This window comes from Chiloscyllium plagiosum, unplaced genomic scaffold (assembly GCF_037043375.1).
Source record: "Chiloscyllium plagiosum isolate Xiang-an unplaced genomic scaffold, Cpla_swu_hap1 HiC_scaffold_36, whole genome shotgun sequence".
NCBI lineage: Eukaryota > Metazoa > Chordata > Chondrichthyes > Orectolobiformes > Hemiscylliidae > Chiloscyllium > Chiloscyllium plagiosum.
In genome coordinates this window covers 60,909,535-60,937,409 of record NW_028270174.1, presented here as the reverse complement: position 1 = coordinate 60,937,409, position 27,875 = coordinate 60,909,535, and the positions used below count along the sequence as shown (strand labels likewise).

Here is a 27,875-nt window from a genome sequence, read left to right as displayed (position 1 = left end):
ATCTGGGGTATCTCTGTAATCTTGCCCTGCCTTGCCCCTGTGTTAGTCAATCCCCTACACACGCAGAATTTCCTCTTTATTGCAGTCTTAAATGGTCTGTCCCTTATCCTGCCATTATTTGCCTTGAAGGTGGATTAGACAGCCTGATAAATTTCCTGTCAATTTCCAACTTGTCGCATGTTTTGTGAGTTTTATAAAGTTCACAGTGACCCAAAGCTGATTCTTTGAAACTCTGGAGAACACAGGCCGAGTTTCCTCATCACGCAATCTCGCCATCTGAGGGATTTATCTGGATAATGTCCATTACACTTCCTCTGTGGTCAGTATATTCTTTCTCAGATTTGGTCACAAAAACTGTTCTCAATACTCCAGGTACAGTCTCACCAACACTCTGTGAAACTGCTTCAACATGTCTTTACGTCTATATTCTGAGTCCCTTAAAGGAAGGCAAACGAAACTTTAAGTTTCCACTTACATATATTCCTCCAAATACCCTTCACATTATTGCATTTTCGAACTCACTTTGTGAGTTCTAATAGAAAGCCTTCTGATAATCTAAAATATGCCAGTTCGTATGGATCCCCATTAACTATGCTGTAAGAATCAACTTCAAACAATTCCAAAGTTTGTCAAGTATGATTTTCCTTTCAGAAATACATACTGAGTCTCAAATTTTGCTGTTAATGTCTAAATACCCAATATCACATCCTATATAATAGATTCCAACAGTTTCCCGACAAATGTCAAGTTAATTTATCAGCAGTTCTCCACACTATCTCTTTTTCCCTTTGTAGATGCCTGGATCCCTACCATTCATCTATCGTGCTTGGATCACGTTTACTAATGTACATTTATCTACAACAGCTTTCAGACTCTGCAGAATGTACAGGAAAATAGAACGCTGTCATTGACAATGCAATCAATACTTCTATTTGCGATTTATTTCCGAAGATTTTGGTATGGAGTACATCTGGTTTGTCAAGCTTAGCAATGCTCAATCCAGCTGCATGTTCAATATTGCCTTGTTACTGATATGAATTGACTGTATGTCTTTACTTCCACAAGTCCTATACGATTACTTCGTATTTCTGGGTGATTTTTTGGATCTTACTCCATTAAGACAGATGTAAAGTAACTGGTCATTTGCTTTGCTATTTTCCTGTTAGCCAACATAAACTCGTCTCTCCCGATTGCAAATTTCCACATTTGACATTGTTTTTCTTTTGAAATATAATCATAGATTTTTGCATTCTTTGTGTTCCTGTTTATTTGCATGCATGTTCGCTTTTTGATTTCCTGATCAGTTTCATGGCCCTCCTTTTCTGGATTGCAATTTTCTGAGAATTCTTAGGATTCCACAATGTCTGGAATTCTTCTGAAGTCACTTCCTGTGATTAATATCTTCTTTAAATTCTTATGTTAATCATCATTGAATCACTTACTCACTCTTTGGTGTTTTGACCTGAAATAAGTAGACATATCTTTCAGATTATGCAGTGTTTCTATAAATCTCCTGGTCCTGACCAGATATATTCAGGAACACTGCAGGAGGACAGAGAAGTAATAGTGGGGGCCCTGGTTGGTACTTTTGTATCATCAGTAGCCAACGGGTGATGTTGCGGAGGAATGGAGGGTAGTGAATGCTGTGCTCTTATTCAAGAAATGCTTCAAAGAAAAACCTGGGACCAATAGACCAGTAAACCTGACATCTCCATTAGGTAAGTTTCTTGAGAAGATTCTGCGAGAGACGATATACATGCATTTGGAAAGGCAGGGTGTGATTATGAGCAGTCAGCACGTCTTTGTGCATCGGGGAACATGGCTCAAATATTTGTGAGAGTGCTTTGGTGAAATAACCAGTAACTTTGACAAGGGCATGGTGGTATACGTAGTGTATATGGATTTCAGTAAGGCCTTCAGTAAGGTTCCACATGGTAGGCTGCTCTGGAAGTTTAGATCATATGGAATTGAGGGCGAGCTGGCAAATCAGATCCAAAATTTGCTTGATGGTAGGAAACATAGATAATAGTGGAAGAATGCTTGTCGGGCTGAATGCTTGCGATGAGTAGAATGCCTCAGGGTTTGTTCTGGGACTATTACTATTCGTTTTATGCATGTGTGTGTGTGTGTGTGTGTATATATATATATATATATATTACACACACACATATATATATACATGTATATACATACATATATATACATATTTACATATTACACACATCTATGATTTAGATGAGAATGTACAGACATGAATTATAAGTTTCAAGGTGACACTAAAATAGGCGGTATCGTGGACAGTGAGGAAGATTATCAGAAATTTCAGAAATTACAGCAGTGCCTTGATCAGGTGAGGAAGTGGGCCGAGAAATGGCAAATGGAGTTTAATTCAGATAAGTGTCAGTTCTTGCATTTTAGAAAGTCAAATCAAGGTAGGAGTTCCATGGTGAATGACAGGATCTTAAGGAGTGTATTGAGACAAAGGGTCCTTGGATTTCAGATTCAAGGTTCTCTGAAAGTGGAGTCACAGGTAGATAGGGCAGTGAAAAATGCATTTGGCACACTGGCCTTCATCAGTCAGAGTAATGAGTATCGAAATTAGGGAGTTATGTTGCAGTTATACAGGATGCTGGTGAGGCAATACTGGTAATGCTATGTTCAGTGTTGTTCACTTTGCTACGGGAAGGATGTTACTAAAATGGAAATAGTGCAGAAGAAATTTACAAGGATGTTGCCCGGACTCAATTGTCTGAGTTATAGGGAGACGTTGGGCAAGCTCGGAGTTAGGAGTTTTTACTTTAGAGTGTATGAGACTGAGGGGGATCTGATAGAAGTGTATAAGATCATGGGAAGCATGGATAGAGTGAATGCAATCAGTCTTTTTTACCCCAGGATTGAGCAACCCACGGACTAGAGGGCATCAATTTAAGATCCGAGGGGAAAGAGTAAAAGGGAACCTGAGGGGCAATTTCTTTTACACACAGGTGGTATACACATGGAATGAGCTGCCAGCAGAAGTGGTTGGGGCGGGTACATTCACAAAATGAAAAATGCATTTGGACAAATACACGGAGAGGAAAGAATAAGAAGGATATGGGGCAAGGGCAGGGAAATGGGGTTAATGCGAATGGACATTTTGTTCGGAATGGACCAATTTGGGCTGAAGGGCCTTTCTGCGTGCTGTCGGACTATGCCTCTCACAATTGTCTTCTCCCATTGAATGTTATATTATACGTTCAAACATTCAATACTGTATTCAGACGCCGTGTAAAAATGCAACATATTGATGTCACCATTCCTCCAAAGCTGCTTCAGAGCAAGGTTATTAATTAGTCCTCCTGACAACACAACAACAAATCTGAAATAACCTGCTCTCTAGTTTGGTTCACAACATGCTGTTCAACCTACCTAATGCACACTGACGGAAGTTATTCTTCACAGCATTAATAGTCACTGCAGTTTCGATGCAACTTGAGACCATCTATTATTACTGCAGCACCCACGATTATTTGTTACTCGTTCACAGGATGAGGGGGTGGGCGTCCCTGGATAACCAGCATTTATTGCCCATGCTCGAGGGCAGTTAAGAGTCAGCAGCATTGTCTAGAGTCTGGAGTCACATGCAGGCCACACCAGGTAAGGGCAACAGTATCCGTCCCTCAATGACATCAGTGAACCAGATAAGTTTTTCCAACAATCGACAATGGATTCCTGATCATCATAAACCCTTGATTCCAGATACATATTGAATTCAAATTCCACCATCTGCCTTGGCAATATTTGAATTCATGTCCCCAGAATATTACCTCGGTCTCTGGGTTAAGAGCCCAGCGATAATATCACTATGTCATTGCTGCCCCTTGCTTATAATTGCATACCTAATTTCCAGAGCATATGTTGTAAAGTATTTACGTGACAGATTTGGTTTTGATATATAACACACTAATGTTTGCTTCACCTTGCTATTTGTAAGATCCACCGAAACTGATTCTGTGGGATGCGAGGGAAAGAGTCTGTCGCGTTATTAGCGATAGACTTGGACAAGACGTTCAGGGAGACTCACCTCAACGCTGAGATGATCTGAAGAATTGGTGATCAATATTCTTCCCTCCCCCCGCCCCCCCACTTTGCCAGGATAAGTGTCACCATATTATTCTGCTCCCTCTCACTCACTGTATATCTGTTATAGCACCTACCCCCGAATAAGTCTCACACGCTATTTTCAAATAAGGATCAAGCACGACCACACTCACTGTTGAATTCAGCACCTTCCCTCCCCCACTTTTTCTGTCACTGACACAATAGCCCGACACACTAATACCACTGCATAGATACAACACTGTGGTTGAATCCCTCCGGATACCTCACTCTTCCCCCTTCCCCTATACCAGCATTAACAGCAGGGACATACACTCCCATCCTCACTCCGTCCCTCCTCTTCTCCCATTCCAAGAGAAACAGCCTGGAATAGGACATAAAGTGCCAAGCCGGGTGTTAGAGTGCCCGATATCAGTTCCGTCACGCGCTACCTCGACATGTGGGGAGGATCCTGGAAAGAGCCAGAGAAGACCAGAACACCTTGTGTGGATATTCTGAAACATCGACATTCCACCAACCAAGTAAGCAGCAATGTTCAGTAAAGAGCAATTCTCAATTTAAACTCGCTGGCAGTTCCAATCTCATCTCTCTCAATTTTCAGGTTTAGTTAAAAGCATTAATGAAAGACTAAAAATAAAAATAATGTTTAGGCTCTTCAGTAAAATGTTGAAAAGAAAAAATTAAACGATATAAGTTCATTACGGAAAATCTAAAACATGACGTTCATTCAAAATTTTGGGCAATCCTCGTAAATACTCGACATCATTTCTCTCACTAAATCTTCTTACGAGTTTGTATTCTAGCATCTGTTTCTTTAATTTCAACGGAATATCGTGTCCTTGCTATCAAATGCTCATAGTAAATGTCCCTTCCTCTCTGAACTTTTCGTAAACTGTCAATATATTTCCAAATAACTAGATGTCCACATCAAGTTCGCATTGTCATCTCCTGTGGGCAGCTTCTGCATTATTGTTTGTTCTGTCCTCATTGTTTAAAGTTCTTTCATATAAATTCCACATTCCAACAGGAAACAGCTGTGAACGCCGACCATTTCCTCTGTGTAATCTTCTCCCTCCACATTATCCTCGAACCAGTCCAGCAGCGGTTGCAGTTCATCTGGAAGCGATCAGTCAAATGTTCAATAGCTTCAGGGATGTTTTCAATGTGAATAAAAGCAAGGCCAAATATCATTGTTGCTCTGAAAGGAAACTCTGAGTCAATGTTATACTTACTCAGGTGTCTATTTAACATATTTACTGAAGGGAATAAACATTATTTTTATTTTTATTGCTTTGATTAATGCTTTTATCGAAGCCTGAAAAGGAATAAATATGAGCTGCACTGAAATAGTTCTGCGCCTAAATGGATCTGCGGCAAAATGGGCTGCACCAAACAGGCCGCACCAAACACAATGAGGTATTCAGTAAGTTACACAGCACAGGAGGACGCCATATAACCATCCCAGTCTGTTATGCAGAAGCAGGGGCGCTCTGGGTAGCTGTCAGGAAATACAGAGTAAAGATCATTACTCATTTTGTGTTTGGAAAGCTGTAACGAGTGGAATTCTTCAGGGGTCTGTGTGAGGTCATCAGCAAATTACAATCTATTCTAATGAACCGGATGAAAGAGATGGAGCTCAGTTTGCTGATGCACCAAGATAGTCATTCAATAAGATGTCAAATGGAGACAGAGCGTCTGCAATGGAATACAGACAGGGGGAGGGCAGAGCGTCTGTAATGGGATACAGACGGGGAAGCAGAGCATCTGCAATGGAATACAGACAGGGGAAGGACAGATCAACTGCAATTGGATAGAGACAGAGGGAGGGCAGAACGTCTGCAATTGGATAGGGACAGGGGTAGGGCAGAACGTCTGCAATGGGATAGAGACAGGGGGAGGGCAGGGCGTCTGCAATGGGATACAGACAGGGGAGGTCAGAGCGTCTGCAATGGGATAGAGAAAGGGGAGGGCAAGACGTCTGCAATGGGATAGAGACAGGAGGAGGGCAGTGCGTCTGCAATGGGATACAGACGGGAAGGCAGAGCATCTGCAATGGGATACAAACAGTGGAGAGAAGACTGTCTATAGTGGGATACAGACAGAGGAGGGAATAGTGTCTGCAATGGGATACTGATGGGTGAGGGCAGAGCGTCTGCAATGGGATACAGACCGTGGGAGGACAGAGCATCTGTAATGTAATACGGACAGGGGGAGGGCAGGGCGTCTGCAATTGGATACAGATGGGGGGAGGCATAGCGTCTCCAATGGGATACAGACAGGGGGAGGGCAGAGTGTCTGCAATGGGATACAGACGGGGAAGGGCAGAGTGTCTGCAATGGGATACAGACGGGGGAAGGGAAGAGCGAGGGCAGTGGGTCTACAATTGGGATACAGACAGGGGAATGGCAGATCGTCTGCAATGGGTTACTGATTGTTGAGGGCAGAGCGTCTGCTATTGGATACAGACGGGGAGGGCAGAATGTCTACAGTGGGATACAGACGAGGGCAGAGCGTCTGCAGTGGGAAACAGATGGGGAAGGTAGAACGTCTGAAATGGGATACAGACAGCTGAGGGCAGTGCGTCTGCAATGAGATACAGACAGGGGAAGGCAGAGCGTCTGCAAAGGTAGACAGACGGGGGAGGGCAGAGCGTCTGCAATGAGATACAGACAGGGGGAAGACAGAGTGTCTGCAATGGGATACAGACAGGGGGGAGGCACAGCGTCTGCGATGGGATACAGACGGGGGGAGGCAGAGGGTCTGCAAGGAGATACAGACGGGGGAAGGCAGGGCGTCTGCAATGGCATACAAACGGGGGAGGGCAGGATGTCTGCAATGGGGTACAGACTGGGAGAGGGCAGAGTATCTGCAATGGGATACAGACGGGGGGAAGGCAGAGCGTCTGCAATGAGATACAGACGGGGCGAGGCAGAGCGTCTGCAATGAGATACAGACAGGGGGAAGGCAGAGCGTCTGCAATGAGATACAGACGGGGGAGGGCATAATGTCTGCAATGGGTTACAGACTGGGGGAGCGCAGAGATTCTGCAATGGGACAGAGACGGGGGAAGGCAGAGCGTCTGCAATGGGATAGAGATGGAGGAAGGCAGAGCGCCTGCAATGGGATACAGACTGGGGGAGGGCGCAGCAACATGCAATGGCATACAGACAGAGGATGGCTGTGAGCAAAGCTTCACGGGAAAAAAGCAGTACAATTAATATGTGATGGAAATTTTCTGTTTTGGGGAAAAGACAAAACAGCAGAGATTTATTTAAATGCAAGAAGAATGCAGAACCCAGTTTTACAGAGGGATTTGTGTCTCTTAGTACATGAATCACATCAAATTAATCTGAAGAAGGTGCAAGTAATTTGGAAGGTAAACGTAGTGATTCTGTTTCGTGCAAGGGGTGTTGGGTATGATCTTAGCGATGTTTTCTGCATCAGTACAGGGCATTGCTGAGATTACATCTGTTGTATTACGTGTACTTATAATTGCTTAAACTGAGAAAAAAACAAAATTGCCTTCGAAACGTTTCAAAGATGTTTCTCTTTACTCAATCTTGGGATGAAGGCATTACGTTATGAAGAATTAACAGTTCGGCCTGAGAATGAGGGATGTTTTATTGACCATATAAGACCTTGAGAAGAGTGTAGTTGGCGAATGGATATTTCTTCTTGTGTGGGAGAATAAAACTGGGGAAATACTTTAAGAAGAAGACAGGTCCAAAGGAAAGGTCGTTGAACAGAAAAATTGAACTGTGAATTCTCTTCCTACATGCTGACAGACAGGCTGAACGTTTCCAGCAATTACTATATATGTTTAAGAATATTCATTTTAAAACAGATATTGTGAAGACATGAAACGCTTACTTTTACATTATGCAAGCACATATTAACACATCTTCAAAACAAGTTGAACCATTTATTGTTAATGAATTGATTCTGCAATAACACACTGACCTGGAGTCGAGAATGTGATGGAGTCATATAGTTCGGACAATGTTCAAGAAGAGCTCACAAAATCCAGTGTGTGACTGATAACGTTACTGATTTAACTGACAGATGGAAAATGTAGCCAATCTGTGGAGGAACATTCTATTGCTCCATTTCTGTTTCCCTGTCGCTCATCTCAGCAATGTGTGGGAGTGAAAAAAAAATCCAGTCATCTTTCCCACAAATGGAGGATTCCTGATGAGGATTCATTGGAATCTCCCCATTGCCTGAAACAATACAATTCAGCCAAATTCAACTGTTTCAGGAAGAAATCCCATTGTCTGAAGATTGTGCAGGCAGAATAACTACAGAAGTAATTATCTGACTCGATAGTGAGGGGCACAGACAGGAGATTCTGTGGCTGCAAATGGGGATCCGGAATGGTGTGTAGCCTCCCACATGCCAGGGTCCAGAATGTCTCAGATTGGCTGCAGAACGTTCTCACCGGGTGTGAGTGGGCGGGAAGCAGCCAGAAGTCATTGTGCACATTGGTACAAAGAACAGAGCGACACAGGTAGAAATAGTGATGACGTCCTGAAGAGTGGTTGTAGAGAGCTAGGGAAAAAGGATAAAAGACAGGACCATGACAGTGGTAATATCCAGTTTACTTCCAGTGCTCCGTGATAATGAGGGTAAGAACTGGAGGATATGGCAGATGAACGGGTGGCTCAAGAATTGGTGCAGGGGGCAGAGGTTTTTGAATTACTGGGATGTTTTGTGGGGCAAGGTGACGTGTTCAGGAAGGACGGGTTGTACCTTAACAGGAAGGGGACCAATATCCTGGCAGGCAGGTTTGAAACTGCTGCAAGGGATGGTTTCAATTAGATTGGCTGGGGTTGGGGAGGGGTGGGATCCTCAACAGCAGGGAGGCAAGTGCGAGGCTGGCAGGAGATACAGTAATCAGAAACAGTAAAATGAAGAGACAGGTCAGGCCAGACAACGATAGGGAGCAAGGAATGTCTGTTGGATTAAATTGCAACTGTTTCAATGCAAGATGGCTGACTGGTAAGGCTAATGAACTCAGAACATGGATCGGTACATGGGACTGGGATATTATAGCCATTACATATACATGGCTAAGGGAGGGACAGCACTGGCAGCTTAATGTACCAGGGTACAGGTACTTTATGCAGGACAGAGATGGTGGAAAGAGGGGATGGGGAGTTTATTTTTGATTAAGGCGTGTATCACAACTGTAATCAGAGATAAAATAACTGATGGATCATCCTGTGAGCACTTGTCTGGGGAGCTAAGAAATAAGAAGAGAATGGTGATCGTATTTGGATTGTACTATAGGCCCCCAAATTGTAAACGAGGAATTAGGGGAACAAAAATATGTCGACAGACTGGGGAGACCTGCAGGGCCAATAGGATTGCATTAGTAGATTTTAATTTTCCTAACATAGACTCGGAAGACATAGAATTAAGGACGGAGATGGGGTGTATCTAATAAGTGTGTTCAGAATAGTTTCCTCAAGCAGTAAGTAGAAGGTACAACTCGGGAAGGGACGAAACTTGACCTACCCTAAGATCTAGGGCAGGACAGGTGGCGGAGGTGACGGGGGTGGGGGAGCATTCTGGGACCAGTGACCATAGTTCTATTAATTTTTAAATAGTTATGGAGAAGGACAAAACTGCTCCACATTTTCAATTTCAAAATTGGGGCAAGGCAAACTTTCATGGAATTAGACAGGATCTTGTAGGGGTTGGTTGGAAGAGTTTGTTTGCAGGCGAAGGGACCTCCTGCAAGTGGGAGGACTTTAAAAGTGAAATGTCTACAGTTCAAGGTCTATATGTTCCTGTGGGGGTAAAAGGCAAGGTTGTTAGGAAGAGGGAACCTCGGATGTCAGCAGATATTGAGGCTTTGACCAGCAAAAAGGAGGCGTGGCTCAGGTCCAGGCAGCTGGGATCGAGGTAATACCTGGAGTTGTACAGGGGATACAGTAGTTTACTGAAGAAGGAAATCAGGAGGGCGAAAAGTGGCAACAAGATAGCTTTGGCTGAGAAGATTAGGGTGAATCCAAACAGGTTCTTCAAGTATATTAAAGTAAAAAGAATAACTAAATGAGAATATGACCCCTCAAGGTCCAAAGTGGACATGCATGTCTAGGACTGTAGGAGATTTGTGAGATTCTCAATGAATATGTCTCCTCTGCCTTTATCGTGGAGAAATACATGAATACTTGGGAGGTTAATAAAGGTTGTGGTGTTATCTTGAGGTGAGTCAATATCACAAGAGAAGACGTGTTGGATGCATTAGAATGTATGAAGGTGGATAAATCTCGTGGTCCTAAACAGATGCATCCATGAACACTGCAAGAGGCTACATAGCACACTACGGGGACCTTGGGTGATATTTTTGCATCATTGTTAGCTACAGTTTAGGTTCCAGAATATTGGAGAGTAGCAAATGTTGTGCCATTATTCAGGAAGGGAAGCAAAGAAAACTCTGGGATCTATAGACCAGGAAACCTAACATCTGTGGTTGGTAGGTTACTTGAGAAGACTCTGAGGGATGAGATATACATGCATTTGGAAAGATAAGGTTTTTTAGAAATAGTTTTTTTGACAGATTCCCTACAGTATGGAAGCAGGCCACTTGGCCCAACAAGACCACACCGACCCTCCAAACTAACCCACCCAGTCCCACTCCCGTACCCTGTATTTACTCCTGACGAATGCACATAATACTATGGGTAACTTAACATGGCCAATTCACCTGACTATACATCTTTGGATTGTGGAAGGAAAATGGAGCACCCAGAGGAAACACACACAAACAGAGTGAGAAGGTGCAAACTCCACACAGAGAGTCATCTGAAGCTGGAACCAAACTCGGATCCATGGCACTATGAGGCAGCAGTACTAGCCACTGAACCACCATGCCACCCTTGCTTTTTTCAACACAGTTCAATGACACAGGTACAAAATCTATTCTGCCCTTCACCCATGATGCACGTTCCAATATCACATACCATGGATAATTTATTCTCCACTGAAAATGTGATCATATTATTATTTATTAGTTTGTTATTATTCATTTTAATGATTATTATTAATAGTTGTTTTTAGACTGGAAAGATTGAATGGCTTTGTGAGTGGGAGATCATGTCTCTCAAATTTGTTTGAGTTCATTGATGAAATGACCAGTAATGTTGATGAGGATAGGGGGTGGACATAGCCTGTAAGGTTTTCAGTAAGGCCTTTGGCAAGGTTACCATTGATAGGCTGGTCTGGAAGGTGAAAATCGCATGGAATCCAGAGGGATCTGGCGAATTGGACACACAATTGGCTTTATGGTAGTGAGCAGAGGGTAATAGTGGAAGGATGCTCTCGGACTCGAGGCCTGTGACACATGAAGTGCCTCAGGGGTCGCTGCTGGGCTCATTGCTGTTTGTTATCTGTCTCAATGATAGTCTTGCGAATGTGCAAGGCATGATTAGGAAACTTGAAGATGACACTTAAATAGGAGATATCGTGGACAGTGAGGAAGTATATCAGAAATTGCAGCAGGACCTTGATCAAACTGGAGAAGTGGGCCGAGGAATATTTTGGCAACGTTAGATCAAGGTAGGAGTTTCATGGCGATTGGTAGGTCTTTAAGGAGTGTAGTTGAGTCGAGGGACCATGGAGTTTAGGTCCACCATTTTCTGAAAATGGGGTCACAGTTAGACATGGTAGTGAAGAAGGCTTTTGCCACACTAGTATGCATCGGTCAGGACATGGAGGAGAGCAGTTGGGAAGTTATGATGCAGTTATACAGGATGTTGGCAAGGCTGCACTTGTCGTTCAGTATTAGTCAAATTGCGATCGGCAGGATGTTTTTAATTTGAAATGTGTGCAGACAGAATTTACAAAAAGGTTGCCAGGACTCAACAGTATGAATTATAGGGAGAGGTTGGACAAGCGAGGACGTTTTTCTTTACAGAATAGAAGACTGAGAGGGATCGTATAGAAGTTTACATGGAATAGGTGAATGGATGCAGCCTTTTCTTTTCCTAGAGTTGGGGAATCGAGGAGGAGAGGGCATCATTTTAAGGTGAGAGAGGAATGAATAAAAGGGAAACTGATGGAAACTGTTTTACACAGAGAGTGATAAACAAAAGGAATGAGCTGCCAACGGAAGTGCTTGAAGCATTTGTATTAACGATATTTAAATGGCATTTGGTCAAGTACATGGACAGGAAAGGATGAGAATGCTATGGGCCAAGTGCTGGGAAATGAGGTTAATGTGGTTGGATATTTGGATCAGCATAGACGAGTTTGGGCCAAAGGGCCTCTCTGCCTCTCTCCATGTTGTAGGACTTGATGACTCGATAAATAGAATAGCATTTGGGTCAAGCTCTCATTTATTCTTTGGTCATGAGTTCGAATTATATTTGGACAATGTTCTGCCAAGTTAACTTTGCACATATTTTGCTTTTCAGTTTGTTATCGACAATACGTGTTTGTGTGCCTGTTTGTGTGTCTGTTTGTCTGTGTGTGTTTCGGTGTCTGTGTGTGTCTGTGTGTATGTGTCTGTGTGCCTGTATGTGTCTGTGTGTGTTTCTGTGTCTGTGTTGTCTGTGTGTGCCTGTGTATGTGTGTCTGTGTCTGTGTGTGTGTGTATCTGTGTGTTTCTCAGTATTTTTTAAAGGAAAATATCAATGTACATATTTGCAATATCCTCTCGTTATTCCTCTTTCCATCATAGTTTGAGCAACTTTGTTTTGGTCATAAACGTGTTGTTTTAGCAGATTAAAGAAATCTGCCTGACTTGACCCTGACACACTCTGAGAACTATATCATTTGCCATATCACCAACATAGTTATAATTATGTTTTGTGGCCAGTGGAGGAGTGGCGCTAGAAAAGAGAGCATTGAGCCAAAACAACACAGGGAATTATCGACTCAATCAGCCAAAGTTAGTGTCGAGGAATTCGTATAAAGGGATTCTGAGGGATACGATTTACATCTATTTAGAATGACAAGAACTGATTAGGGATAGTCAATATGGATTTGTGTAATGGAAATCATGTCTAATTAATGTGATTGAGTATTATGAAGAGGTGACAAAGAAGATTCAAGAGGATACTGCGGTATACATTGTTTACACAGACTTCAGCCAGGCATTTAATACGGTACCTCATCATAGACAGATTACTAAAATTAGGTTATATGTAATCTTGGAAAAGCTAACCAATTGGATACAAAATTGGATTGAAGGCAATGGATTGTTTTCCAGAAAGAAGACCTGTCGCCAGCGGTGTGCTGAAAGAATCAGTGCTGAGCTCACTGCTTTTCATCACGGATATAAACAACATTGATATGATTATCGGAGGCATGGTAAGTAAGTTTACAGATAACATCATTAAAGTGGTGCAGTGGACAGTGAAGAAGATTATCTCAGCATATAACGGGATCTTTGACATCAATGAGCCAAGGACTGGCAGATGGAGTTTAATTTAGACATTTGTGAGGTTTTGCATTTTGATAAGTTAAAGCAGGGAATGAACAAAGAGGCATACGGGTGAAGATTCATAGTTCCTTGAAAGTGGAGTTTACGTCGGTAGAGTGGTGAGGAACATGGTTGACATGCTTGCCTTAGTCTGTCAGAACATTGAGTATAGGAGTAGGGGTAACGTGTTGCGCTTGTACTGGACGTAGGTGAGACCACTTTAAGAATATTGCGTACATATCAGTTGACTCTGCTAAAGGATGGATGTTGTTAAGCTTGAAATGGTGCAGGAAATATTTACAAGGATTTTCTGGAACCTGAGAGTTTGAGCTACAGGGAGATGATGAACAGGTTGAGGCTTTTTCTCTGGACTGTCAGAGGCTGAATGGTGACATGACAGAGGTTTAAAAAAAGTCCTGAGGGTCATGGATATTCTGAATGGGCAAGATCTTTTCCCAGTGTAGGGGCGTCCAGAACTAGACTGTGTAGGGTGAAGGTGACAGGGCAAAGACTTAGAAGGGACCTGAGGGAATTTTTTTTATACAGAGGTTGGTGGGTGTACTGTCAGAGGAAGTGGTGAAAGCGGGTACAATTACACGTTTAAAATGTATCGGGATAGGTACATAAATAGGAATGGTTCAGAGGGATGTGGGCCAAATGCTGACAAGTGGGACGAGATCTGATTCAGATGCCAGATTGGCACAGAAAATCTGGACAAAAGGAGCTGTTTCCACGCTGTATGACTCACTTATTGTCACAACGGGATGAGGGAAAATTCTAAAAGGGCCATTCGAATGGTAATTCTCTACCCCAGAAGTTTGTGGTGCTTCTCTGATTACAAGTATTCACAGCTCAGTTAGTTAAAGATTTGACAGAGAAGTGAGTCACGGATAATGGGACACAGGCAGGAAAATGAGGCTGAGACCACAATCTGATCAGCGACAATCTTAATGCCTGGTGGAGAAGGCTCAAATTCTCTAATGACCCACTCCTGCTCCTCAGTCCCAGGTTTCTGTGTTCCATTCCACCTCTCTAACCTGCTAGACAGGAGCAGTTAGAGTCCACTTACTTTTATAGCATGGTGTACAGAAATAGAGGAAACAATGCGGTCCCTCGAGACTGTCCCACTCGGTTTGGGAGATTTGGAAAGTGTAATTGGAAGACCCAGGCTGGATATAGAAGAGGTTGCTCATTTCTCTTTACAGAGCTTCCCCTCTCTGTATCTTGTGCTTCATTTGTTGATCATGTTGTAGACCCAGATTCACTGTGAATACAGCCCCCAAATCTCACCCAGTGATGGCTCACAAAATCCACGGGTCTCCCGGATTGCAACATTCCATAAAAGACCTTCCAGGAAAATAAAACCAACTAACTTTCCAATAACTGAATGGGAGAACATCAGAAACAGGGGCAGGACATTCACATCCCAAGCCTGCCTTACCTTCACTAAAATCAAAGCTGACCTGCTCCAAGTCTCAAATCTTCCTAAATGTCAAAGTCTTCTTGAGCACTTCCATAGAGTACAGAACAAAGAATAGTACTGATTTGGAGATGTCGGTGTTGGACTGGGGTGTATAAATTTAAAAATCACACAACACCAGGTTATAGTCCAACACGTTTAATTGGAATCACACTAGCTTTCTGAGCGTCACTCCTTCATCAGGTGATAGTGGAGGGCTCAATCCTAACACAGAATTTATAGCAGAAATTTGCAGTGTGATGTAACTGAAATTATACATTGAAAAAATGATTATTCAGCCTTTCATCTGTTAGAATACCATGATAGTTTCACTGCTTTTATATGAAAATCACAAAACTTTTTTTAAAATGTTGCATTCTCAGGTTAGATGCAAACAATGGTGGTAGCTAGACAATATGGTGAAGGTGTTGCCCCCTGTGTTCTCTGTCCATGCCATAATGCTTAGATTGATTCTAATCTAAAAAGTGCGATAACGCAGTTTTACATGAATTCATGCAGTTTTTGAGCTCAGAGTTCTACATGAAGGCATGTAGTTGGGACCTTCAGCCCTCGACATTGTGCCGTTTATCCTACTCCAAGATCAGACTAACCTACATGCTTCCGTTCACTTTGTTCAATGTGCCTATCCAAGAGTCTCTTAAGTTTCCCTCACGTATTTGACTCTATTACCACCACTGGCAGTGCATTCGACACACCCAGCATTCTCTGTGTAAAGGATCTACCGCTGATATCTCCCCTAAACCTTCCTCCAGTTACCTTAATATTATGCCACCTAGTCATAGACATTTCTGCCCTGAGAAAATGTTTCTGGCTATTCACATGTCTCTATGCCTCTCATCATCTTGTACACCTCCATTGAGAAAAGCCCTCACTCCCTTATGGTTTCTTCATAAGACGTGCCTTCCAGTCCAGGCAGCATCTTGTTAAATCTCCTTCTGGTAAATTGCATTTAATGAGAACTAGTTATGACCTCTACACTTTTTGGAGTCATTCACGGCACAAGAAAAGATTATCATCATTGGTGGGCATCAATCATCTCAGCCGTGGGACACATATGCAGGAGATCCTCAGCGTAGCTTCCTCAGCCCAGGCATCTCCAGTTTGTCATCATAGAATCCCTACAGTGTGGAAGGAGGCGATTCAGCCCTTTGAGTCCAAACTGAGCAGATTAGATTCCCTACAGTGTGGAAACAGGCACTTCGGCCCATCCAGTCCACACTGACCCTCCGAAGAGTAACCCACTAGGCACATTTCCCTCTGACTAATGCACCTAACGTAATGGACAATTTAGCATGGCCAATTCACCAGGCCTGAACATCTTTGGACTGTGGGAGGAAACCGGAGCACCCGGAGGAAACTCATGCAGGCAAGTGGGGAATGTGCAAACTCTACACAGACAGTTGCCCAAGGCTGGAATCGAACCTGGGACCCTGGTGCTGTCAAGCAGCAGTGTAAGCTACTGAGCCACCGTGCGTGTAGAAGAGGGGGCATTCACTGAAGTTTACAAAATGTTCAGGACAAGTCGTCCCTCTTCAGCTCTTGAAACAGTCTGTGACCATGTACAGCAAGACGTGGACATAATTCAAGACCGTGCTGTTAAAGTCTGGGTAACATTTATGTAATAGCACAGTACATTTCCACAGTAAAAGGAGGAGTTCATTCAGCACCTCCATCTGGTTTCACAAAAATGTGGGGAAGCCATTCATCCCATCAAAACTACTGGGCAAGAAGAAGGATAGCCCATTCAGTCCCTCCTGCCCATTGCACAGGAAGACAGGGAGTCTGCTCTCTCCCACATGTAACATACATGGGATCAGAAAGAACCATTTCACAACCGGAGTAACTTACAAAGGAACAGGAAGAGGTTATTTAGCTTGGTAAGCCACAAACGCAAGAATAGGAAAGTGTCAGAGATGCTCCAACATCACAAACAAATGGAACAGGGACTGCACAGACAGACTGCTCCAAATTGATCCACATGGCTTAATTAGTCATGGTACATATGTATTACTTTAACATGGGTTTTCTGGCAGTCGGAATGAAGTCAATATTGTTTAGCCATTTTCCAAGTTATCTTCCATCTCCAAGAAGGCATACCCATGGTCACCGTGAAGGCTCAGAATCCATTGGGGAATAACTAATTGTTTCAGAATGAAGGTATTTTGGCTGATGACAGGACTGTGTACAAAGTGACATTCAATGCAGTGTCACACAGTAACTGTGCATTAAAGTGTTCAGAGTTCATTCAGAGCCTGTGCCTCTCCGTCAATCGACATGGGGGCTCTGCAGATGCATGTAAAGTATTGTGAATCAAACATCTAATGAAAAGTATGAAATTCTGTCAGTGTCTTATGACCAAGCACATCCAGGTCCTTTTCAACAAAACCAATCGCCAACCTCTCTACAATTTAATAAATATAAATATACATGATGATATTTGTTGTTCACATCTGAATCATTTTTATACTTTGTGAACAGCTATTGCCCAAACACTGATCCTGCTGCCGCCCATCAATCCTTCAGTCCAGAGAGAAACAATATTCTTCTCGTATCTCCATTCCCCAATGTTTAATCCACGTGGTATATATACCACCCCTACCTACCCATGGACCCTAACATTCCCCATTCACCTGTATTCAAACATGTCAAGCGTCTTCTAAACATACAAATACTCCACTCCTATAGGTTCTTAACTGTCGATGTCACAACGGATAATCTCCACACACAGGTTTATCAAAGATCATTTCCCTTTCCTGAATCTAGGCCGAATGTACCAAATCATATCATTATTCTCCAAGTATCTAGTTGAGAAACGTTCCTTATAAAACGGTCCAATTTTTTTTTCTCACAGCTGACATCAAGCTATTTAGTTTTGTGTTTTCCCACTCCATCCTGTTTTAAATATTTAGGTTTACAATAGTTGTTTTCCAGTCTGAAGCATCCTTTCCAGAATCCAACTAGCTTTGAAGAATATTCAGTAATTCTTTCATTAGCTCTGTTCTCATCTCAATCCTCTGGGATGTAGCTCATCAGGTGCGGCAACTTATGAAACTTCAATTCAATTAGATGTTCAATGACATACTCTTCATTAATTCTGATTTCCTGCAGTTTCCCATTTTTACCAATCATTCTGTTCCCTAATATATCTGCAAGTTAGTTTCTGTACCTTCGCCTGTGGAGATGGAACCAATGCATTCCTCTCAGCAGGCAGGTGGTTTCTGACCGCTTATGAATGCATTGGAGGATTGCACTTCAGAGATGGTGGATATATTACCCACTGCGGCCTGCAAAGTTCCAGAATCAATCTAGTTTAATTCATCGTGAGTGTCAACACAGTCCTGTCCCTGGTGTGAGACGACAGGTTATAATGAAGGAGGGGATGCAGCTCAGTGACCACCTCAATTTTGAGACAAGCTGGTTTTACACTTTACACCTGAATGGGTGCAGCTTAGACAAATGTTCTTAGAAATCTCAGAGAGTATAGTACAGTGCCCTGCTCCTCTCAGTTTACACAGCTTCCCTTCTTTGTAGTGTCAGCTCCATTTTTTTACCATGGACCCAGACACACTGAAAATGCAATATTCACAGTGGGGTCTCCAGACCCTCGGGGCTTCCTGAATGAACCCAGTAGCTGACATCACAATCCTGAGAACACCATCCACAGAGCCTCCACTGACTTTCTAGATGACAGCAGCAAGTCAATTCCCCACACCCATAGTGCATCCATTCAGTGTTGAAAATGCCTCGGTTTCCTCAGTTTCTCTTCCTGGCTGAGAAAGCTATTTCATCTCCACACAGTCGCACAGTAACAGTTCCTCTCTCCAAAGAAGCAGCTGACAATGGAACATTACGTTTCTCTATATCTCAGCGACTATACGTATTGCTGATGGAGTTGATCACCACACTCAGAGACGAGAGATAGAGGAACATAACTCACAGTAAGCAGGGACATCCCGTTATAAATATGATATTCAGGAATATGTGAAAAGGGGAAATGTTAGAATAACTTCCCATTCTGTTTTCCTTCCAGTCCATCATCAGCAATTATTTTGCTTGCTTTTCCTCTCTCTCTCTCTCTCTCTCTTGCTGGACATCATCCACTCAACACAAACCGCCCGCTCACCCTTCCAACCATCCCTAATATAATAATATTATTTCTCAGTTGCATTCCGTTTCGATAGGTTCACTGACAGACTGCCATACCTGCTGTTTCTTCCGATAGACTGCCATACCGGCTGAGATTCTCCAACCTTCTTTCGGACGGTGGAGAATTTTATTTCAGATCGCCAGCATCCGCATTTCCTTGGTTATTTCACCTTTAATGTTGTTGTTTCGCGGGATGCCAGCATCACTAGCAAGGGCAGCATTTGGTGTGCATCCTAACTGCCCTTGACCATGCGGCCATTTGTCAAGGCAATATGGAGGCAACCATATTGTTGTGGATCTGAGGTTACACTTAGATCAGACAGGGAAAAAGTGTTCGGCTTCTTTACCAAAGGTTACTAATAAAATAATAAAAGAAATCCTGATCGTTTATGTTTGCCATGATTGAAATTAGGTTTCATTCCAAATTTTGTCATTGGAATTTAAATTTTGTCTTCGGCTGTGGTAGGACTTCAGACAATGGTTTTAGAGTCATAACGTGCGCCTCTGAATTACAGTCAGTGACATTATTACTCTGTTTAAGAGTCCATGTCGTGAATTAACTGTAGAGACAAGAACAAGTTTGTGGTCAAACTATTTGTAACTGGAAGAGAGTTCAGGAGAGAACTGGAGCCATAAAATCTGTCATTAATGAAGGGGTAGATGATAGCGAATTCAGCAACAGAACTCAGGCAGAGCTGGTGATTGGGGATATTATGAAGGTGGATGTCAGCAGGTTTGATAACATAGAGAATATGGAGACATAAAACAGTTCATGGTAAAAAGGGACTCAAGGTTCCGAACAGTCTTAATCCTTCTCAGATGTTTATGAGTAAGTAGTTTGGAAATGCATAAGAAGGAAGTGGCGTTTGTGACTGAAAGTTTATGTATTTGTTAAATGTAATCAACCAGAATAGCAATAACATGCAGCGTCATTTATAGAATCGACAGAGATAGACTTACCAGGAACACCAATAATGGCGAGGATGGGATAGTACCCAGCTTGAATAATCATCAGTACGGCTCCTATCCGCAACTCTAACCATGCCCAATCCAGAGAAAGCCAATAAAGACCCAAGGATAAACTCCTGTCCATTGTTGGAACGTTCCAGTCTAATGTTCTCAGATTCTGATCCATTGTTGTAAGATTCCAGCCTAATGTTCTCAGATTGAAATTTATTGTTGGACCATTCTAATGTTCTCAGATTCTGATTTCTCTCTCTTTCTCTGTAGCTGCTGATACCAATATTGTTGAGTTTGACTCTGCCCCGAGTACTATGGCATAACAAGTTGAAAGAAGGTCCTAATTATGGAAGAGGGAAAGCCTCCAGTGACCCACTTAGTTCCAGGAAGACTGATATTAATCACAGTCACTGAACAAACAGCTCCAGTTAACCCATTTTACAGTAACTCTGATATATCACAAAAATAATTGGTGTGGCTGGGATTTTGATATCGCTGATTATTGGGCTCATGGCATGTCTCCAGTTGTAAACATAGAGATGAGGGAGAGAGATAATTCTTTCTCTTCACAAGCTCGATGATTCTGCTGTGTTTTGGCAGTAAAGGAATTGCTGGGCTCCCGAAGCCGTCTGTGTCTAATCACCAGGCCTGCTGCATCTTTTCGTTTTATTTATTTATGTTTAACTTTGTCTTTTGTCTGTCCAGCATTTAACGGCTTAGGTGGGTTTAGGCATTTTTGAGAGACACCTACAGAGCCATAGACGATGTAGATACAGTCCATTCCTTGTGATCCTTGCAGCCGCGGCCTGGTCCTGTGGAGTGATGGTGAAACTCTCACAGGACCAGGATTCTTAGTTTTACCTTTCGTCCGTTATTGCTGGGATCTCTGCAGAGTTGGAAAGCAGGAAATCTCTCCCCGGTTCTACACATTCTCTCTGTGATTTCTCTCGGAACTATCTTTTGATGTTCTTTCCTCCTGGATTGGAGAACTGCATGTGAGACAATCTGTTTCCTGCATTTGTTTTTTGACATTTGTGTGCTTATTGGATGATACTATATTTGACCAGTTACTGTATAGCTGTTAAATAAATTATTATTCTGCTAAGTTTTCCAATAGAAGAAAGTTATTGCAAATTCCTCTTCCTTTTGTTGTCTTTTATCGACAGTATTCGAATAAATAGTGTTTTGCTTAATGACGAATATTTTGACCAAGTAAATTCTATCTCAAACACAGCACCTCACATTTACCAGCGGAATGGGCCGAGCTGTAGGAATGATAATCATGTCAGGAATTATATCGGATACTCAATCCACCTCTCAGATCCAGCCCGGATACGTATAAGCCCAGATGAGGTACCTGCTCATCATGAAGCACTGCGTATACCACGCTAGTGTACTGCTCAGCAATCCTCCCAGCATTGAACACTGTTTAGAGCTCACCAGTCTACTACGTATCTGTCCAACACTGATCTATGAACTGGACTCGATGATCTGTTCAGCACAGGGCGCTGTTCAGAACACACAAAGGCATTGTTCTCCACACACAGACTGGATATCCGTGCAGCATGGGGAGCTGTGCAGTGAATAGCAGTGAATTTATCCATTAATCTGGAGAAGTTAACTTCCCAGTATACACAGCTGTGTGCACCAATCACTGTATTGCTGAGTAACACTGTATCAGATAACAGCCCAGCGTGCGGAAACTTGCAGATCATGATGGAAGTGACAGGATGTGCAGCTCCCTCCATTTACAGCTCCATATCTCCATTGTGGTATGGCACAGGGGTGCTGTGGGTGTGAAACTCACTGCCAGAGAGAGGTGGCGGGGGAATCAGTTTAAATACCAACAAATGGGAGGAGCTTGGTTAAAAGAGAGGGGGAGATTGAGAGAGAATTTCAGAGAAAGACCTGATGGTAGGTTTAAAAATTGTGAAATGAAAACATTCCAAAGCAGCTTGCAATATAGGCCACTGTTTACAGGAATGGTGGTTGAGCAGGATATTGATGGAAGTTAAGATGATGGAGAGTTTTGGATAAGTACTTGTCCTGCAGCGTTGTAACTGGCAGTATGATCAGCAGAGTCTTCGATTCATTGGGCTGAAAAGAAGAATAATTTGTCTCAGTGCCATTTTCATTGAATGTGACAGAAGGAATGTCTGCACGAGGCAGAGCTAGTTTCCTGGTGTTATCTTATCGAACTCACCTCATTAACAATAAGACCCTGAAGAAGGGCTTATGCCCGAAACGTCGATTCTCCTGTTCCCTGGATGCTGCCTGACCTGCTGCGCTTTTCCAGCAACACATTTTCAGCTCATTGACAATCCATCCCTCTCATTCAATACCAGCCCGAATCTCCCACCCATCATGGCTGGAGGTACACATCATCCCCCGGATGCCCCTGGATAGTCAGTGATCCCTGGTACTGCTGCCATCATTAAAAGGCCAATGGGCACACTGTTGAGCTTTCTCAGTTTGGAGTTGCCCTGCACAGTTTACCCGAGCATGCCAGATAAGGGGCAATTACTCCACGGTTTGTCGACAGGGGCACGGAGGGCCTGGTGAATAGTCTAGTACAGAGGAAGACCATTCTCTTCCCAGAGGGAGCCGCACCACCAGACCCACCGAGCATGGGATGAGCTCCCCACCCAGCTCTGTGCAGTATCTGCGGTCGAACGAAAAATCTAGAAATACAGAAAAAGCATCAAAACCTTCCCCGCTCTGTCAGGATAAGGGCCACCGTATTCTCTCTACTCTCTCACACTCACTGTATATCTGTTAGCGCCTTCCCCAGAATAAGGTTCCATCACTCTCACCACTGCAATGTAGCACTCTCTCTCTCTCTCTCTCTCTCTCTCTCTCTCTCTCTCTCTCACGTGCGCAATACCCCCACATGGTTATAAAATGTCCTTAAGAGTGCAATTTCTAGAATTCTTTAGATGATGTCGTTTGTACAATGTTCCAGATAATTTTCAAAATAATTCAACTTTTGCAAAATGTTCATCCACCAGTATGTAACGCATCAGAGGAAGAAGTAGAGTTTTACTTTTTTTTAACATCACTCAGGATGAAAGTGCATCATGAGGCCATTAAGCCTCTCAAATATGCTCCACTATTCAGACAAAGGGAGCACCTAAACACTTGAAGACTCAGTCTCTTCTTGAAGACAGGCGCCACATTGGAGTTTCGCCAGTTTCACTGGAACACTCCTTTAATCCCGATAGTTGTGGAATATTTCACACAGTGCCACCAGTCACTCTGTAACCACTTCTATTAAAGCAATCTATGAATTGCTGATGAGTTGTTTACCCTTGGTCTTTTCTATTTGAGAAAAGCCTTATTCGTTTTGTTAGAAACAGTGCAAAACTTTCATCTGACTACAATTTTGTTTATAATATTGAAACTCTTTGTGCCTTCCCCTGTGAGGAACGATGTAAAACTCTGTTTTAAATTCTCTGCCTGTTCCCTGAAACCAGTTGCCCAGTCACATCCTCCCTGTGACCCACATATTCTTTCCTGCCTTCCTTCCAAGGGTCACACACACATTATGAACTTTTTTTTCGATATGGGAAAACTCTTGCGGTTTGTTTCTTTTCATATTTCTTGCCAGTTTTGAAATGTTTTTCTTTGTATTTTGTTTTATGCAAACTTCCCAAATGTGGTCGACGCTAGTACTCGCCAATCTGAATTCTTTTGTTTGTGATTGATTAGTATCCTTCACATACTTTGTGCATCACTGGGGGGCGGGGGGTGGGGGGGGGTTCATCTTCACATCTTCATGTCATCTTCGTTTTGACCAGAGTCAATCATTACTGAGAGTTATTAAGCAGTACCTGCTTAAATGTTCCCCCGCACCCCCACCCCCCCATACACACACTTCTGCTGACCTTCACCTATGTTTATTTTCACACTCGATATTTGACCAGATATATGACATAAATCTCCATTTGAAATGCCTGGCTCTTTTCAATCATAAAGGGGAACCTACATATGTGGCTGAACACATGACCAGCTGAGGGTGACTCCATTCTCCCAGTTTCCCTGGCTCTGTCATTTCTGTTCAATGATGCAACATTCCATTGGGAAGCTTCCTACATGTCATACTTTTCTCTCAAACGAGAAATCCCCTCACTCTGATGGACTGACCCTTCAGCTGTGACTGTCCCGTCTCCCTCACTTCTGTCCTCACTCCACCCATCCATCCCAGAACAATGATAGATCTCCCCTTACCCTCACTTCCTACTGCACGAGAATCTGCATTCACAGAATCATCCTCCCCCACTTCCACCACCTCCAGCAGGACAGCACCATCAAACACATCTTCCCCTCCCGTCTACTGTCAGTATTTCACAAGGACTATTCCCTCTGTGACACTCTCCATCTTCCTGAACACTTCCCCACACCCCCATGGCACCTTCCCATGTAAATGCAGAAGCTGCAACATTTGCCCATTCACCTCTTCACTCCTCACTGTCCACGGCCCTAAACACACCTTCCAGGTAAACCAGCATTTCACTTGTACACATTCAATCCAGGCTCCTGTATTTGCTGCTGACAATGCAGTCTCCTTTACACTAGTGAATCAATCTGGGCTTGCTTTTGAGGAACATCTCCACTCTGTCTGTAGAAATGACCCTGGCCTTCTGATTGCTCCCCATTTCAATAACCTACATTGCTCTCACGATTATGAGAATTCTTTGAGGAGTTAATGCCGGGTTGGACCAGAGAGCGTTACCTATCTGAATTTCCAGAAGGCCTCTGATATGGTACCGCACAGAAGGCTGCAGAGTAAGATAAGGACCCATGGTGTCAGAGGCCTGGTACTAGCGTGGATAAAAGGTTGGCTCTCTGGCAGGATGCAGAGTGCGGATAAAATTGTCCCTCTCAGGAAGGCAGCCGGTGACTACCAGTGTTCCACAAGAGCCAATGTTGGGACCACAACATTTCACTTTATAGGTTAATGATCTGAGTGGCGGGGCAGAAGGCATTCTGGCTGCGTTTGCAGATGATGCAAATATAGGTGGAGGGGCATATAGTATTGAGGAGGCAGGGAGCCTGCAGAAAGATTTCAACAGTTTAAAGAGAGTGGGAAAAGGAGTAGCAGATGGAATACAATGTGGGAAAGTGTGTGGTCATGCACTTTGGTATGAAGAATACAGGCATGGACTATTTACTAAATGAGAAAAAAATCAGAAATCTGAGTAACAAAGGGACTTGGATTCCAAGCGCAGGATTCGCCTTCGATAAACTTGCCAGTTGAGTCAGTTAAGAAAGCAGTTACAATGTTGTCATTCATCTCGAGAGCAGTAGGATATAATGGTGGGGATTCTGGGGCTTTCTAAGTCTCTGGTCAGACCATATTTCCAGTAATTTGTGCCTGATACCTCAGGAAGGATGTATTAGCCTTGGTGTGTGTCAAGAAAAGGTTCAGCAGAAATGAAAAACTTAACACATTAGGAACGTTGGAGGACTCTGGGTTTATACTCGATGGAGAGTAGAAGGATGAGGGGGGATCCAATTGAAACTTATAGGATACTGAATGACCTGGATGCAGACAAAATTGGGAGGCAGTTTGTACTGGCAGGAGGGCGCAAGCTAAGTGCAAAGGGAAAATCCATTAGAACGGAGATAAGATGAAATGCCTTCAGCCAGAGAGTGGTGAAATTGTGGAATTCCTTACCACAGAAGGCTGTGGAAACCAGATCATTTGGCACCAACGATATAGCCAGGAAAGGGACTGAGGATCTGAAAAGTGACTACAGAGAGTTAGTTTGGAAGCTGAAGAGCAGGACGAGTAGAGTAGTGATCTCAGGTTTGCTACCAGTGCCACGAGCTAGTGAGATGAGGAACAGTTAGTGAATGCAGCTTTACACGTGGCTGCGAGCCTGGTGCAGGAAAGAGGGCTTCAGACACCTAGACCATCGGGATATCTTCTGGGTAAGGTGGGGGACGGGTTGCACCTAAATTGGAGGGCCCCATATGTCCTGTTTGGGAGGTTTGCTTGTGTGATTCTGGCGGGTTAAAATAGTTTGGCAGGGAGGGGTAGGAATCAGACCACATGTCTGAGAGGGCGTTAGTTGCAGACGGGACAGTGACAGGGTATATTGAACCTATCAGGAAGGTTTCTCACGCGATGAAACAAAGGGATCAGGTAAAGCGCGTCTGCTTTAATGCAAGGAATGTCTGAAATAAGAGTGATGAACTAAGAGCATGGATCAGTACTTGGGGCTATAAAGTCGTAGCCATAACGGAGACGTATGTTTCACAGGGACAAGGATGGTTGCTTGATGTTCCAGAGTTTAGAACGTTTAAAAATCTTTAGGGGCAGCGCGGTGGCACAGTGGTTAACACTGCTGCCTCACAGCGCCAGACAACTGGGTTCAATTCCAACCTCAGGGAACTGTCTGTGTGGAGTTTGCCATTTTCCCCATGGGTTTCCTCTGGGCGCTCCTGTTTCCTCCCATAATCCAAAAATGTGCAGATTGGTTGAAGATGTCGTGTTAGATGAAGGGGAAAATGCAGGGGTGGGTTGCTCTATGGAAGGTTGGTGTGGACTTGTTGGGCCGAAGGCCTGTTTCCACACTGTAAGTAATCTAATCTAAAAAAGAACAGAGTGAGTGGAAAATGAGGAGACGGTGAAGCATTGCTTATCAGAGAGTGTGTCACAGCTACAGAAATGAAGGTTGTTGAAGAAGATTTGTCTACTGAGTCAGTGCAGGTGGAAGTTAGGAACAGCAAGGGAACAGTCACCGCATTTGGGGATTTTCTACAGACCACCTCATAACAGTAGAGAGACTGAAGATCTCAGAGGCAGGCAAAGTCTGGAAAAATGCAAAAGAAGCAGGATTATTGTTATAGGTGATTTCAACTGGAACCTTCTAAGGTGCAGATGGTGTGGATAAAGCTGTTTTTGTCAGGTGTTTTCAAGAGGGTTTCCTTGCTCAGTATGTAGACAGACTGACGAGGGGAGAGGCCATTTTGGATTTGGTGCTCAGCAATGAGCCAGGACAGGTGTCAGAAGTCAGGGTGGGAGAGCACTTTGGTGAAAATGATCATAAATGCCTCACATGTAGCATAGTCTGCGAGAGTGAAAGGAGCAGTTTCCGAGGGAAGATATTTAATTATGGAAAAGGAAATTATGATGCTATCAGACAGGAGTTGGGAAGTACAGAATGGGAGCAATTGTTCCACAGAAAGGGCACAGCAGACATGTGAAGACTGTTTAAGGAGTAGTTGTTGCGAGTGATACACAACTGCGTACCTCTGAGACAGGTAAGAAGGGGTAAGATTAAGGAACCTTGGATGACGAGAACAGAGGAACGTCTCGACAAAAGAAAGCAGGCAGCTTACGTAAGAAGGGGGAAGCAAGGATCTAGCACAGCTTTAGAGGATTCCAGGCTTGCTAGAAAGGAACTCAGAAATGGACTAAAGCGAGCCACGATGGGGCATGAAAAAGGCTTGGCAAGAAGGATTAGGGAGAATCCAAAGGCATTTTTTCTCATACATGAGAAATAAGTGAATAATCAGGGAGTAGGTAGGGCCAATCAGGGATAGCGTAGGGAACGTATTCGTGGAGTCTGAGCAGATCCGGGAAGCCCTAAATGAGTTTTTTGCTTCGGTTTTCACCAAGCAAAGGGAACTTGTTGTAAAAGAAAACTTAGAGGAGCTGGGCCAGATCAGTCTTGACCAGGTCAAGATTGATGAAGTTGATGTGCTAGAAATTTTGGAAAACATTATGATGGATACGTCCCCAGGGCCACATTT

At 43.4% G+C, this 27,875-nt stretch overlaps 1 pseudogene; it reads left to right on the top strand.

Moving 5' to 3' along the window:
* Positions 1-20,437, top strand: part of LOC148139968 (uncharacterized) — a 112,425-nt pseudogene extending 91,988 nt beyond the window's left edge.
* The last annotated feature ends 7,438 nt before the right edge of the window (positions 20,438-27,875 follow it).